This window comes from Apodemus sylvaticus, chromosome 4 (assembly GCF_947179515.1).
Source record: "Apodemus sylvaticus chromosome 4, mApoSyl1.1, whole genome shotgun sequence".
NCBI classification, from domain to species: domain Eukaryota; kingdom Metazoa; phylum Chordata; class Mammalia; order Rodentia; family Muridae; genus Apodemus; species Apodemus sylvaticus.
Window position 1 is genome coordinate 107,793,844 of NC_067475.1, and position 14,720 is coordinate 107,808,563.

Here is a 14,720-nt window from a genome sequence, read left to right on the forward strand (position 1 = left end):
TATGGCAATGGGTTTGAAGTCATAAGTTATGATCAGTTACCTGTGTCAGTATGGGAAAGAAATGTGTAAAACTAATGAGTCTGATCAGATATTTATCTCTGTGAAGGAATGCATTCAACATTGTGTGTGTGTATGTGTGTGTGTGTGTGTGTGTGTGTGTGAGTGTATGTGTACCTCAGTAAATATGTGTGTACTCATGCATGTGCAGGAACTCTCCAAAGAGGTTCCTTGAACTGGAGTTACAGGTATTTGTGAGCTGCTGTGTGAACACTTGGAACCAAACTTGGGTTCTTTAAGCAAGAGCAGTAAGTATTCAATCACTAAGCCACTACTCCTGCCCCTTATTATTATTATTATTACTATTATTATTATTGCTATTGTCGTCGTCGTCATCATCATCATCATCATTCTTTTTTGCCATCATATTCAAATGTTCAGACTTATAGCTATGGATCATCAAATCCCCTTTTTTTTCACTAGCAGCATGAAATAGTGACTTTGTTTTTCCTAAGTGGGAGGGAGTCCTTCAGGGCAAGGTTATCAGAAATCTGTGCCTGATTGTTATTACTACAGCGCCCTGGTCCTTGCTGTGGTTTTTGATGTTGCTTTCATTCATTTTGTAGAGTGAATCTTCTATAGCAGTGATATTAACAGACAAATATTGCTCTCTTTAATATTTTCAAGGCATGTAACATGTAAGCTTTTGAAATGTTTGAAAAACAAAAAAAACCCCTGAAAATCCACTTGTATTATCTTCTGTTTTGTCATAGATAAAAGTGCTTTTAAAAAACTGTTTGTCTTTGATGTAGTTACCATTTATCTGTTCCTGGATATAAGCTAATATGTGCTTATTTCAAATAATATATCAAGTGCCTATAATAGAAGTGTATTGAATTTTTTCAAGGCAGCACTGTACAGATATTTATGCATGATTATTCTCAGCTAGTCTATAACTGCCACCCACAAGCTTACTCCCATGTAGAGTGTAACTTCCTTCCACAGCTTCAAACGCCCACGGTCCACAAAAAAAAAAAAAAAAAAAAAAAAAAAAAAAAAAACACTTCCCTGCATGTCATTCATTCTTTACAATTAAAAAAAAAAGTAAAAGCTAACTATATGAAAGAGGCTGAACCCACTGCTCATCTCTCTTCATGGACTGTAGCTCTCTAAAGATAATTTAAACTAGAAATTCAGTCAGGACACCTTTCCCCCTTTGGGAGATCTATTGTAGTCTGTTGATCCTTGCAAAGTTCCGGTAAATCTGTGTGCTAGAAACTGAAAGTAATTTCAGGTATACCTTGGTTCAGAATACCAAGTTCTTTCATGAAGGTAATGGAAGATTCGTTTTGCTAGGTTAGTCTTGAGCATGTTTAAATAAATGGCCCTTGAGCCTGGCATCCTACTTATACATGGGTAATAGCCTAATGTATTATGAAAAAGAACCACAAATATATTTGTGACATAACCAGAATTGTCCTCCCTGAGAACGTAGTAGCCAAAGGCATCATTGTGTTTACTGCTAAATAAACTGGTGACTCAGGCAGAAAACTCTTTGTTGGAGCTTGTAGCAACAGGTGTACACATGTTGAATATAGCACCTGAGCCACTTCCCACTGGTAGGAGTCTTATTGGCTGGGACTTGTTTTTGGCTGCCTCCTGGCCTGCTGACTTAGTCTTTGGCTTCCTCTGGCACCAGGGCATAATGATACCCCTCCTCCAACCTGGTGGACCTTGACCTGCCTGTGTATGCAGCAATAATTTTGAAAGAATCAGATCAAGAAAGAGTGATTTGTTATTTAAGGAAGTACTGGTCCTCCAAGGGTATTGGTTTCTGCACAATAAAGAGGCATGGGATCCAAATAATCCTTTAAACTGCAGTTTCGAGTGAAGGTTGTACACCTCTGCTCCATGAAACTATGACCGGAAATGATTTTGTGATCGGACCTTTGGTATATTGTGGTTACTATTGTTACCTGTTTATACCAAGGGCTTGTGCCACAGGAATGATACACTCACACCAGAAAGAAGTTACCTATGAAAGGTATTCTTGTATTACATGGTGAGTTACGAATGAAGAGGAGAAGAAAAGCTAAGCAAGGTAGGTGACAAAAGTAGGCCTCTCAGCTTGGAGGAAGGTGTCCTTTGCAGGGACTCCTGGAAGACACTAACCAGCCTGAGCTAACTTGTTACACCTCCAGCCATGTGCTCCTCCCACATTCTCTTCCTAGAATCTAGTTCATTTCAACACATGTATGCTACTTCTTTTATTCATCTGATTTATTTTCAAATTGACAAAGTTGCGTGCATTTATTACACACAACATGACTTCTTGAATTACATATTGTAACTAGTTTACTGACAGATATTTGGCTTCCCATAGTTAGTACGTCTTTGTATGTGATGGGTACATCTAATATCAATTCTCTTACAAAGAAAGGACCACCTTACTCTGGTTAGAATGGCTATTACCAAAAAGACAAAACATAAACATTTTTGTTAAGGTTGTGAAGATAAAGGAATCCTTTTCACTGCTGGTAAGAGTGTGACTTGGCATATATACAAAAATGAAAATGAAGTTTATGTATGATCCAGCAGCCTCACTATTTCCTACACATGCAAATAAAACGAATCAGTATTTTGAAGAAATGTAACACTGTTATGCTCATGTTGCACAATTAAAATAGTTGTTAGGGAATCAACCTGAGCATCTGTCAACAGATACATGAATGAAGAAAGTACACAGCTCTCTGACTGCCGAACATCCAATGTTCTCAAACTCCCATGCTTCTGGATTATTCTGCCCTAGCCAGGAACTAGCCTAAGTATCATCATGTTCTCTTGATGAGTTTATTCTCCCAAGTACCTGCACTTGAGATCGCATAGCATTTTACATTAGGCAAAAATGTCATAATATGGTGAATGATCAGACCCAGTGAGTTGTAGTAGGATGAAATGCATTGACCCTTTAGCTAGTACTAAGCCCTTCGTGTCTCCGTAGATCCAGAACTACAAAAGTTTATTTAGTGGGGACACAGAAGTGTTTGAAGCTGAGTTTATAGTCCTAAGTTGTTCTAGTCTGTCTGCCTAAAGTAAGCAAAGAGTGTGACTCCCTAGTTCAACCATAGTCATTCTTCTAGTACATACTTTTGTCCAAGACCAGATAGTAAAATTTTATTGCCAGATTTTGACTTAAGCCAGGAAAAAAAAAACATTCATATTTCATGCCATTAACTTTCAGAGTATTAGAGGAAGACAGTGTTGTGTGTGTGTGTGTGTGTGTGTGTGTGTGTGTTTCTATGTGCACATGCTCTTGTCATGTAGATACATGTGTGGATATGTAGACATAATTTCATGTGCATGTCTGTGGAAGTCAGAAATCCATTTCAGAGTCCTTTTTCAGGCATCATACACTTTTTTTGTTATGTTTTATTTTGTTTGTTACACCAGATCTACTAATGACGTGGGATTTGCCAGTAGGCTAGACTGGCTATCCAGTGAGGCCCCAGCAATCCTCCTGTTCCCATCAGCCCAGTGCTGGGATTAGAGGTGTGAGCCACTACACTGGCTCTGGGGCTCCAGCTCAGATCCAGCCTGCACAGCAAGAACTTTAACCACCAAGGACCTCCCCAGCCTGAGCATCTGTTCTGTGCTCCACTGCTGACTGGCATTGGGGCTGCTAAACCAACTGAAAGCAGTTTTCAATAATGTATTCAATAGTTCTTCAGCAGTTCACATCTCTGAACCCATGGTCCTCAGAAGTTCGGTCCAAATAATGATGGATTTAGATTGTTTACATCTCTTGGGGGTAATTTTAACTACCAGAGAAATTTTTAAATCTCTACTTATGGGGTGGGGGGAAGCATGCTGGTATTCCTAGGGTTCAATAGTCACTGATGCTTTGGAAGAAACAAATGAGAGCACCTCAGAGAAGTTGTCTCTGGGGGGCTGGGAAATAGCCTTTTCTACTTCATTTGCATATAGAAATTTAAGTTCTTGATAGCTGTCACTGGATACTGGTATACATATGTTCAAAGGGCTAGGGCAATACTCAATTATCCTGTAACAATTTCTTCTCAAAGATCTTAATCTAACAAATTTAAATAATTTCTGAACCCTTTATACTCTTTATCAAACTTGACCTATTACAGAAATGAAAGGGCAAAAATGTGTGGTTAACCTCTGAAGGTAAGCCTGTCTTATCTGCAATTCATCTAATATAATAATTTATCTCCAAGGAAACTTCTGACCTGGGTAGTAATTGCCTCTGCTTTTCACACAGCAGTGTTCTCTGCCCTGTGTTAATCGTAGATAATGGTTCTCTATTCATTTCTGGCCCCAATAGATACATGTGCATATCATTGCCTCTGTTTGTTCTCAGTGAACAACTTTGTCTCTTGACCTCCATTCTACATGACCCGACCATTTCTGAATATCAGTTCAAGACCCTTCTTTCCCGTGACACATTGAGACATAAACTACATTCCACATTCTGATATGTCAAATTCAGTTCAGTCCTGCCCTGAGCCTCCAATGACACTTCTTTTACCTTGTTATTGCCTTAAATATTATCCCTTTAAAGAAGCAATCTTGAGAAACACCACAAGAGAAAAAAAGCCCTTATTCTTTGTCTCTGTTATATAACTGCCGAAGGGACTGGGCATAGTCACCATCATAAGGACCTTCTGGAAATGGCTTTACTTACTGTTTTGTCCAGTCCTTCTCCCATTTAGACTGCGGGCACCTCAAGGGTGAAAACTTTGTCTAAGTTATCACTGCCTCTCCATGACCAAGCCACAGGCTAATTTAGTATACAAGCACATGGAGACACTTCAAAATGAAAACTGAAGTTTCTCACTAGATTTAAAGTCTTCACGTAAAGCAGCCAGTGTCACATCCCAACTCTCTGGGTAGGAATGCAGTGTGTGAAAATGACTCCAGATGGCTCCATATCGAAGTCATGGGATTCTGGCGTTGCTTCTCACTTCTTTGAATAGTCTCTGAAATTTCCTGGTCTTGTCTTAAGTGATCACTTTATCTAGATGCAAACTTTTCTGCATCTTATTAAATGATGCCAGGAGTTGTCCTTATGATTATAATATAATTATATAGAGTGTCATTGTCCAGAGAGCCTTCAGCCTGTCATTACTGCAGTCTGTGCACAGTGCTCACCTATTTAAAGTCAGAGCTGCACCATCAATGTGAGCCTCCTTGCCGGCATCCAAACCATAAGTTGGCTTGCTTTCCTTCTCAGACATTAAGTAGTACAGGTAGATCCAGCTTACAGATAAACACACCAGGATCATGTTTGGTGACTTTATCCACCTAGCCACTCTCTGAATTTTTATGTGTTTCTTATTTATGAAAAATGTGAGTAGCTCTGACATTACAGACCTGTCAAGGCTATTAAAGCACCTGAAAAATAATGTCACAAAAAGATGTGCAGTACTTCATCATGGCCATCCTCTCATCAGCATTTTGGGTCTGGTAATCTTAAGAGCCAAGGCATGTGTTTATTTATGTCTTTCTATTTTATATTCTGAATTCAAGTTAGTTTCCCTAGAGTAGCTCTGTAACCAAGCTCAAGATCAAAACTAGATCCAGGAAGTATTACAAAACAGCCTGCTTACTCAGAAGAGTGTTCTGACAGAGACAGACTTAAGGACAGCCATGACCTCTAACTGTCAAAGAGTGTCATGAGAATTTCTTGGTGGCAGAATGGAGGAATGATTTGAAAACAGTGGGAAAAGCAACTCAAAGTAATACCCAACCCCTCCATGATTCTGAAATGCCAGTGGCAGACACTGATGAACTTGTCTGTTTTTAGCTCAGTGGAAAAAAGCCAACACAGGATGACAGAGAGAGGGAGGGGAGAAAAAAAAGAACATCTTGGTCTATTTACTGTCTCCTGGGACCACAGTTTGGTTTCAGTTCCTTTGACTGAACAAGAACAGTTTCTCCACCTGACAACTGCATGGAGTTCAGCCATAACCAGGGCCTTTCGCAGGCAGCCATGAGACCCAGCTTTTAAATTTTGTATCTTTGATTTATATAAGCAGTTCAGAATTGGTGAAATGCAGATTTGGCTATCATTTACTTATTGAAGATGAATCATATACTATTCAATGCACTAAAAACAAGGGGCACAGCATAAACAACTAAGGGGCTTGCAGTCTGTTAAGAAGAACATACAGGAAAGAGCAGAATTTTAAAAATAGATGAAAATCAGCCATGGTGGTCCATTCTTTAATCTCAGCACTCAAGAAGCCGAGGCAAGTGGATCTCTGAATTCGAACACAGCCTTGTCTACATAGAGAGTTGCTGTCTTACAGTCTTACAGTCTTACACAACGAGACGCTGTCTGAAAAGAAAATCAAAACCAAAAATTAAAAATAATATGGGCTATTAAGAACAGTAAAGACGAAGGAAGCAGAGAAGTGAGGGAGAGACAGAGGGAGGGATGTAGGGAAGAAGGGAGGAGGGAGGGAAATGGAGGGAGGAAGGATGACTGCAGTGGCAGGCACACACTGCAACTGTATTTCCAGCAGTTGGAACCTGAGGTAGGAGATGGCATCAGTTGTATGCCCAGTCTCAAGAAAACAACAACAACAAAAAAGAAAATAGAAAAAAAAAATGGTAGAGAGCTCCTGGGCAGGCCACTGCAATTAAGTATGTAGATACTGATGAGTAGAGACTGTGCCCAGGGGTATGTTGAGCAGGAATGAATAAACTATTGTGTCACAGGGAATGGGAAGAGCATGCTAGAGAAAGAGAAATGAGTATGAGGGGAAAAGAAAGAGAAAACCTGGGTTAGTAATGAGCTTGGAACATGCTGTGGTTAAAAAAATGAAAACTGGGGCCAGGAGTTAAGGAGAGTAAGTTTGAGAAAGGACTTGTCTGTAGATATGAAGGTACAGCCATATCTAGGATTTTGGATCTCTTCCTAATTAAAACAGGAAACATTTGGAGAATGTCTGAGCAGAGAGTAATATGGTTTAATCTGTAAATGATCAGGCCATGCTGGCAGGCACACAGGAATGAAAAGAGTTTCTTAGAAGGCTACAAGAGTAAAGACCACAGTGTGGTATACTTTCCACGGGGTGTGGAAGGAGAACTCTTCCAGATTTGCTTTGGATGGACCTAGTTCATAATCTTGCTAACAGGTGGAAAATAGCAGAGGATAAGGACACCCATCGGCTGATGGGTGCTGATTAGGGATTATTATAGTGGATGGGGCAGAGAGGGGTGTGGGAAAGGTTCAAACTGGAGGTTGGAATTTTGACTTCTATTAACATCTGACTACACCAGTTAATAGTTGTTCTGACTCATGAATCCAGACATTGGTAGACAGTTCAGGAAGTATAGTTTTTCTGTTTTTTCAAATTAATATAAAATTAAAGAAACAGAAATGAACATGTGCAAAAATGCAACAAACAAACAAACAACAAAAAACAAAACCTAAGCTTGGGAAGATCAGATCGGAACAAGGTATTTGAAGAAGCAAGTCACTTACACAATAAGACTGCAGTCAGTAAGTGAATGGACAGAAATTGAAAATGGATTTTGTCTTCCTAATACAGCCATTAGGATATGTTTGTAGTTGCAAATTCATCAGTAGACAACAGGGAAGACTTAGTAAACGTATGTTCTAGTATTACATATATAATGACAGATATTTCACTGCTTATTGGACAGACAGATTCATTGTTTCTATTTTTCTTCCTTATAGAATAGTTTTTCTGTAAATATGATTCCATGTTCACATTCAACTAAATAAAAGCTGTGGAATGATGAATCTATAAAGTATAGCTACAAATAATCTACATTCTAGAGTTTTCATTCTTCATAACATCAAAATAATAATTTTAGCTAAGATAATATGTAAATTTATTTAACATGAAATGCATTACAAAGTTCAACATATAGCTCAAGCAGGTGTCTCTGAATTATATCTACAATATTTAAGTCAGGGTGTATTGAGTTATTAATAGAACTGGCTGTGGTGAGTCTTTCTGTACAGTTTGAAAACAAAGAAAACATTTAAAACAAATTAATGAAGCCAAAAATAAAATTAAAACAAGAAGAATATAATTGTTAAAATTTTTAAACCTAGAATGGATCTGAAGCAAACTTAATTAATTTGCTGTTTGGGAAGGAAACAGAAGGTAGGAAGGAAACAATGAGCCAAGTAATTTGTAAACAATTATTTGGTGATATTTGGGAGGATGACAAACAATTGCACAGAATCCCTGGGCTCTCTCCTCAGGAGAAATTCTGATGTTATTTTTGCTGTATTGTATGGATCTGAGTCAGTATACAAACATGTCAAAGTAGTCAGGCTATTGGGAACTCATCATGGGAGAAGAATCAAATGTCAAAAGGGGAGAGTAAGAAAAATGCCTGTGAAGATGATTTTACCTAAAGATAATCAGAATGAGTTCAGAATACCCAGACAGTATAGAAACATATGCATGGATATAGCTGTTTTCGCATATGAATGTTGATATAAGCATTTATACTTACATGCTTGTATTTGTGCCTGGGCATAAACAATGTTTGTGTTCTGGTGAAAAGGTCATGAAACAAAATATATGAGTGGCAGGGACCATATTTTTAGCTCTGCCAACTAAAGACATGGCAAAGGATTCTTGAGATACAACTAAATGGATGCTGTGACAGGTTAGTATATCTTTTCACACAAAAATAATAAGAAAAACATAACTAATATGATTGGTGAATACCATAAGGACAGTAAAAACAGAATAAATGAGACTCTGATGGTCAAATGTGTACAATTTGACAACAAAAAATCATGGTGACAAGCAATTACAAGTCAGGAAAAAAAAAAAACCCTAGAAGTTCCCTGAGCCCAGGAACATAGGTAGAGATATAAATAAACCAGTATGAAGAAAATACTCTTTGGCCTGTACTAGCTTGGAGACAACATGTGTACACAAAGAAAGTATCACAGTTGAAGGATGCTATTTTGACAAGATAAACACTTGTTAAACTTCACAATAAAGATTACACTAGACAAGAATATCAGTATTACATTCAAAACAAAATTTTTTGTTGGGAAGTTATCACTATGTAATGGGAAATTGCAGATAACATCTCAAAAAGGCAATAAAGCTGAGATTGTTAGTGCAAGACAGGTGAGTGTAAGAGCCTTTCAACAGGGTAGCACGAGAGGAAGCAACACTTTTACAAGACTGCCGCAGAAAATGTCGGACCACCCTAAACAGGAGGAAAGCCAAAAAATGTATGACCACCCCAAATAGATGGCAAGCCAAAAAATGTCTGACTATCCCAAACAGGAGGTGAGCCAAAACAAAACAAAAGAAAAACAAACAACAGCAACAACAACAAAAAACCCAAAAAACTCACCCAAAAGAAACATGCTAGCAAAATTAAGCATGTTATGGGTAACAGTTCATTTTTTAAAATGCTATCTGAAGAGATACATTCCTCATAAGGAAATAATAAGTATTTGAAATATATATGTTTACCCTGACTTGAACATTATATAATTTATTCATGTACCAACATACTACATGCAAATTTTTTACATCAGTTGACTATATATTTATGTTTTAAAAAAATTTAAAAGGTGAAGAGAAAGTGTTGGTGAAAAGATCATATGCTGTAAATCCTTCAGCTTTAACAAGGATAAAGGTATGAAAATATTCCAAACTAAACAGAGTGAGAAGGCAAAGCACTCAGTGCCATGACCATCAGTTGCAATGTGTAGTATCTGTGAAAACTGCCAACAAAATAGGACTTGAATGCTTTAACAGTAAAATAAAGTAAATATGTGGAGAAATACATATGCTAATTATCTGGAATCACCCATTACAAGTATACACACAATTCAAAACAATATGTTGTGCCCAATAAATATATGTGCTTTTATTTGCCAATTAAAAACAAAAAAAGAGAAGTATCAACTAAAAGTGACTATCAACTCTAGATTGAATTGGTTACTGGAGGGATAACATTAAAATGATATTACTAAGCAACAAAACTGAAATAGGAACAGAGATTCCATAAAAACGGACTGTCAGTAAAGACTTATGGAGTAGATCATAATATCTATCTGTGGGTGTACTTACGATTACACGTGGAAGAAAAGGACCTTGTGCTCAAAAAGTCAAAGCAAAATGAAAGTGTACAGAGAGAAAGAAAGATGGGGGATTGACTATGAGGCTGAGTAACATACAGATACCTTTTAAAGAGTTTCATGACACTTTGGTGCAAATATATATTTATATTTATATATATATCCTTTTTAAAGGAAAGGTCTCTCTTTGTATACAAATATGGCTCTGAACTCATGACATATCCTGGCCAGCATCAAAACAAAACACAACAAAATCATAATAATTCTTTTGTTTCAGCCTCCTTTGTGCTAGGATTGCAGGTGTGAATCACTCTACTCAAATTATAACTTTGAAAATTAGTAAAAGTTGCAGGTGAGTATTTGAAAAACGGAGAGTGCTTTGGTTGCTTTTCTCATTCAGATCTTTCTGCCATGAAATGAAAGTATGAATAACTTGCTTAAAATTATTTTCTTGTGTAAAGGCAAATTGAATGAATAAGGTGTGCTGATGAATTTTTATATTATTTATTCAGAATCAGATCAAGCTGTAACGATGTTTTTGTGGACCCTATGACAGCACTTGTTTCCAGGGTGAAAAGCAATTTTGACAATGTGCTATCAACAGAATGAAGCACAAGTGAAGACTCCCAATGAACAATCTGTAAGCAAAATGTCTGCAAGGGAAGAAAGTCTTGCCAGTCCAGGTACCCACACCAATAAGCCAACTTCACTCTCACCTGCTTTTCAGTTCTGAAATTAAGTATTAATTATAATGTCATTTCCCCTTAAATTTGTATTTAAAAATGAAAAGTATTTGTTGCAAAAATATTAAAAGTAAAAATAAATAAAATAAAAAAGTAAAATCATTTTTGGTTCGTGTTTACAGTGATAGAAAGAAAACTGAAAGGAATACAGACAACATCAAATCTAAGGACCAGGGTTTAGCTCATACAAAGTAATAACACAAACATACAAACAAAATCAATAACAAAATAATTAAAAACTAAACAGTATCAATGTCAGCCTAGTGAAGAAAATGTAACATTCATTCCCAGAAGAAAATTTACATTTTAAAGATGTGAAAGCCAGGAAATAATACTTGTAACTGTTTCCCTATAGCTCAGATATATAAATTGGAACTGTATGTCATTAACATTGAAAAGATAGATACATTCAGTAATAGAATAGGCTTTCCTATATAAAATTATTATAAAATAATTTATTTTATAAAATAATTTCATAAATTGATATTCTCATTCTTTCTTTGTATCTACTTGCACTCTGCATTTTTGTACAAATAATTTTTTCCCATTAGTTCAGGACAATATATTAAATTTAAATATGCTACATTTCAGACTTACTTTTAATTTACACTAATAAAACATGAGATATCCAAGGTATAGGACATACATTTGGCTTTGAAAAGCTAAAAGATCCATACTATTCTAAAGGCAGAAGATTTTCATTACTTTTAGCTTGCATACATTCCATATTCTACCAGACAACTAAATTTCTTCTTCTTGAAAATGGAATAGTGGTTGAATGAAGGAAAAACAAAATAAGAAAGAGAAAAGAAATAAGTAAGGAAAAGAGAAAGAAAGAAAGAAAGAAAGAAAGAAAGAAAGAAAGAAAGAAAGAAAGAAAGAAAGAAAGAAAGAAAGAAAGAAAGAAAAGGGAAGGGAAGGGAAGGGAAGGAAAGGAAAGGAAAGGGAAGGGAAGGAAAGGAAAGGGAAAAGAGAACAGAAAAGAAAGGAAGAAAGAACAAAAGACAATGTTCTGGATATAATTATTCATTCATGTGTGTGTGTGTGTGTGTGTGAGTGTGCATATATAATTAGTGTTTTCGAGTAAAATCATTTTTTAAAGTGCACTTGGCTACTGGGTCGGGTGGGATATCACTCATGACAAGCAGGTCACTCTCTCTCATAGCGGACCATCTGTCGGTGGCCAGAGTGTGAACGAGGCACCTACTTGCTCTGAGCTTAATCAGTATCTCCTCCAGGCTTTGGTTTCCATCATATCCTTGACATATCTCGCATGTGTTCTTAACAAACAGGGCTTGTTAAGATTTGTTATAAAGCAGATGTGCACTTTCAACAATCATTTTTACAATTGTGTCAAAAATGTAATCCAGTGAAACATAAATCTACATATGTCCCAAAATTCAAAATTTGTTTCCCAGAAATATATAGCATATAAAATTGTTCCTAACTCCGCTTTAAATGTTTCTGGTTCATGCACAGACTCTAAGTGCTCTGCTTAATTGAATTTCTGAAGAAATACAACTCTAATATTGAGCAAAGGTCCCTTGAACATTCACATGTCTCCTGGTCACAACTGGTCAAGCACTCACATATCCTGCCCATAAATAGACTGATTTCAAAGAAGAAATTCTAAATGTATTTTCCACAATCTAGAAGCAGGCTGCTAAATCAGACATAATAATTCACATCGACAACAGATCTGCCCTGCCAAGAAGACAGCTTGTTCTTTCCGGCCCTGAGTGGCAGGTGATCAACTAAATAATTTTCTTACGATTCTCGTCCAAAATGAATTGTGATGTCACAAAATACATAGCACACTCACAATAATCAGTAGTTAATGATACCAAAATGCCTCATGATTAAAAGTATAGATATTTGAAAATGTGGATATTGATAGGCTTTAAAATACAATTGTGGAATTAACATAGCCAAATCCAGACAGAAGTATTGTTGAGTTAGTGTGCAATACTTAAAGACGAAGAGACCCCATGTTATAGGACTCTAAGCTACCAACTAGTTTCATTCTAGTTAGAAGGTTCAACTCTCATTACCAACTACTTTCCTGAATTTAAAACATTAAATATTTGTTTTCCTGAACCATTATGAGAGGACAATGACTCTGGTTAGGGATCAGTTTGTGGAAATGGTTTTAAACAGTACATAGGTTCCAGAAAGGGCAAGAGCACTAGCAAGATACCACTGCTTATTAGCACCATGAAAACAGATCCAGTAAGAAATGAGATATTGTCAAATCCCTTTACTAGAGGCCATGACTGTCTCTTTTAAAAATAAAATTAAAGGTGCTCTCATATATGCAAGTCTAGATGTTTCTCTTAGTAAATCTCAAACAGTGAATGTATGATATGTGTCATTCCATAAATTGTTTAAATTTTGTAAGTTTTCACTGGCGAACTATACAAATTCCACGTGTGTAACTAAACAGTGTTTTGAGTGCCATTGTTCTTTCTAAAATTGTGTTCGTTAACTTCAATGTGGTGTTGTAATTTTAGAAAACTTAGAGAAACCAAAGGCTGCTATAAGAAAGACTGTTAAGTTTCTATATTTGAATATGCAGTTAAATATAGTTAATGTGGACAGGCAGCTTCTCAGACTTGTACAAATCAGAAGACTGGTTTTTTTATGACTTACACCATTTTAGAATTTGACTCATGAAACCAGAGTATTCTGATTCGTAATTACTAATATGAATTAACTTCATTTTCTTTTTTACTCTATTAAGTTTTATAAATGCATTCTGCTCTTACAAGGAAAGTTAGACTGTCTTATTTAGATTTTAAGATCATGCACTTGATTTACATTTCAAATCACTTTTAAAAATTAAAGTATCATAATGTAATAAAATGAAACAATAATACCAAATGATACATGTTAAACATCATTTTATGGTATGTAAAAAAATAGAATTTTTAAGGAAAATGTTCAATAAATAAAGCGTAAAAAGACTGAGAGACATGAGAGGACTTATGAATGTCAGAAATCAACTTGTGGGAGAAAAATGAACATTCAAATTTATTAATAATGCAAATGTTTGTACTAGAGTTAGCTGTGTGGAGGGTTACCCATAAATAAGGAAGACAGAACTTTATTTTGAAGCTAAAATTACTTTCAGATAAAAAAGAACTTATTTTATTTTGCAGCTTATTAAATGCTTAAATGTGAGGTTAAAGCTTGGCAAATTGGTTAAACTTTTGTTCTTTAAAAAAGTTTACTATTTACATGAGAGGCTTATACAGCTTAGTTTGTAATCTGGACAGCATCCATTGCATTATATCATTGACATAGCAGTAGGAATACAATAATAAACTGAAAAGTAACAAAAGGCACGTTGTCCTTACCTCTGGGCCCCGTTTACAGTTGCCTGTCCATCTACTCCACTGCTGATGAGCAACCAGCACCGCAGACAGTTCTGTCTCCTGCTAGACTCTCTTCACAAGTGGCAAAAGCATAAAGGCTTTGCTCTGCAAAAGGAGAGTGCTTGAAAAGAGGAAGTTACAAAATACCAGTCATTATGCTCTATAAATCCTCCAAAGAAGACAAATGATTCATGAGACCCTCCTAATCATGGAGACAGAGCTATAATTTGTGCATCTCTTCATATATAATGAATGCATGCACATATTTGCTTACAGTTTGAGAAAACCGGTTATTGACATGTAAACTCCACCAAGCAGTGCTCACTTGTCTAAGGAAATAGTTCCTGTGCCTAAATGATACTTAGAGACTAAAGACAGAACGGGAAAAAATTGTGTTCTATGTGGGAGATGGTGGGACTGACACATGAGAGATAAAATTGTGTTTATACATCTAATTAAAGTTATTGGAGTATGACTAAGGTACAC

At 36.2% G+C, this 14,720-nt stretch overlaps 1 protein-coding gene across 4 annotated transcripts in view; it reads right to left on the reverse strand.

The window, feature by feature from the left end:
• Mbnl1 (muscleblind like splicing regulator 1) overlaps positions 1-14,330 on the reverse strand; it is a 168,983-nt gene extending 154,653 nt beyond the window's left edge. For 2 of the 4 annotated variants that reach the window (XM_052180447.1, XM_052180427.1), the window contains exon 1: positions 14,217-14,328. The gene's annotated coding sequence lies outside the window, so the exon portion shown is untranslated. Of the gene's footprint in view, positions 1-14,216 lie in introns of all 4 variants that reach the window. The other 2 variants (XM_052180446.1, XM_052180426.1) reach the window with 2 other exon arrangements.
• Positions 14,331-14,720: the final 390 nt, after the last annotated feature.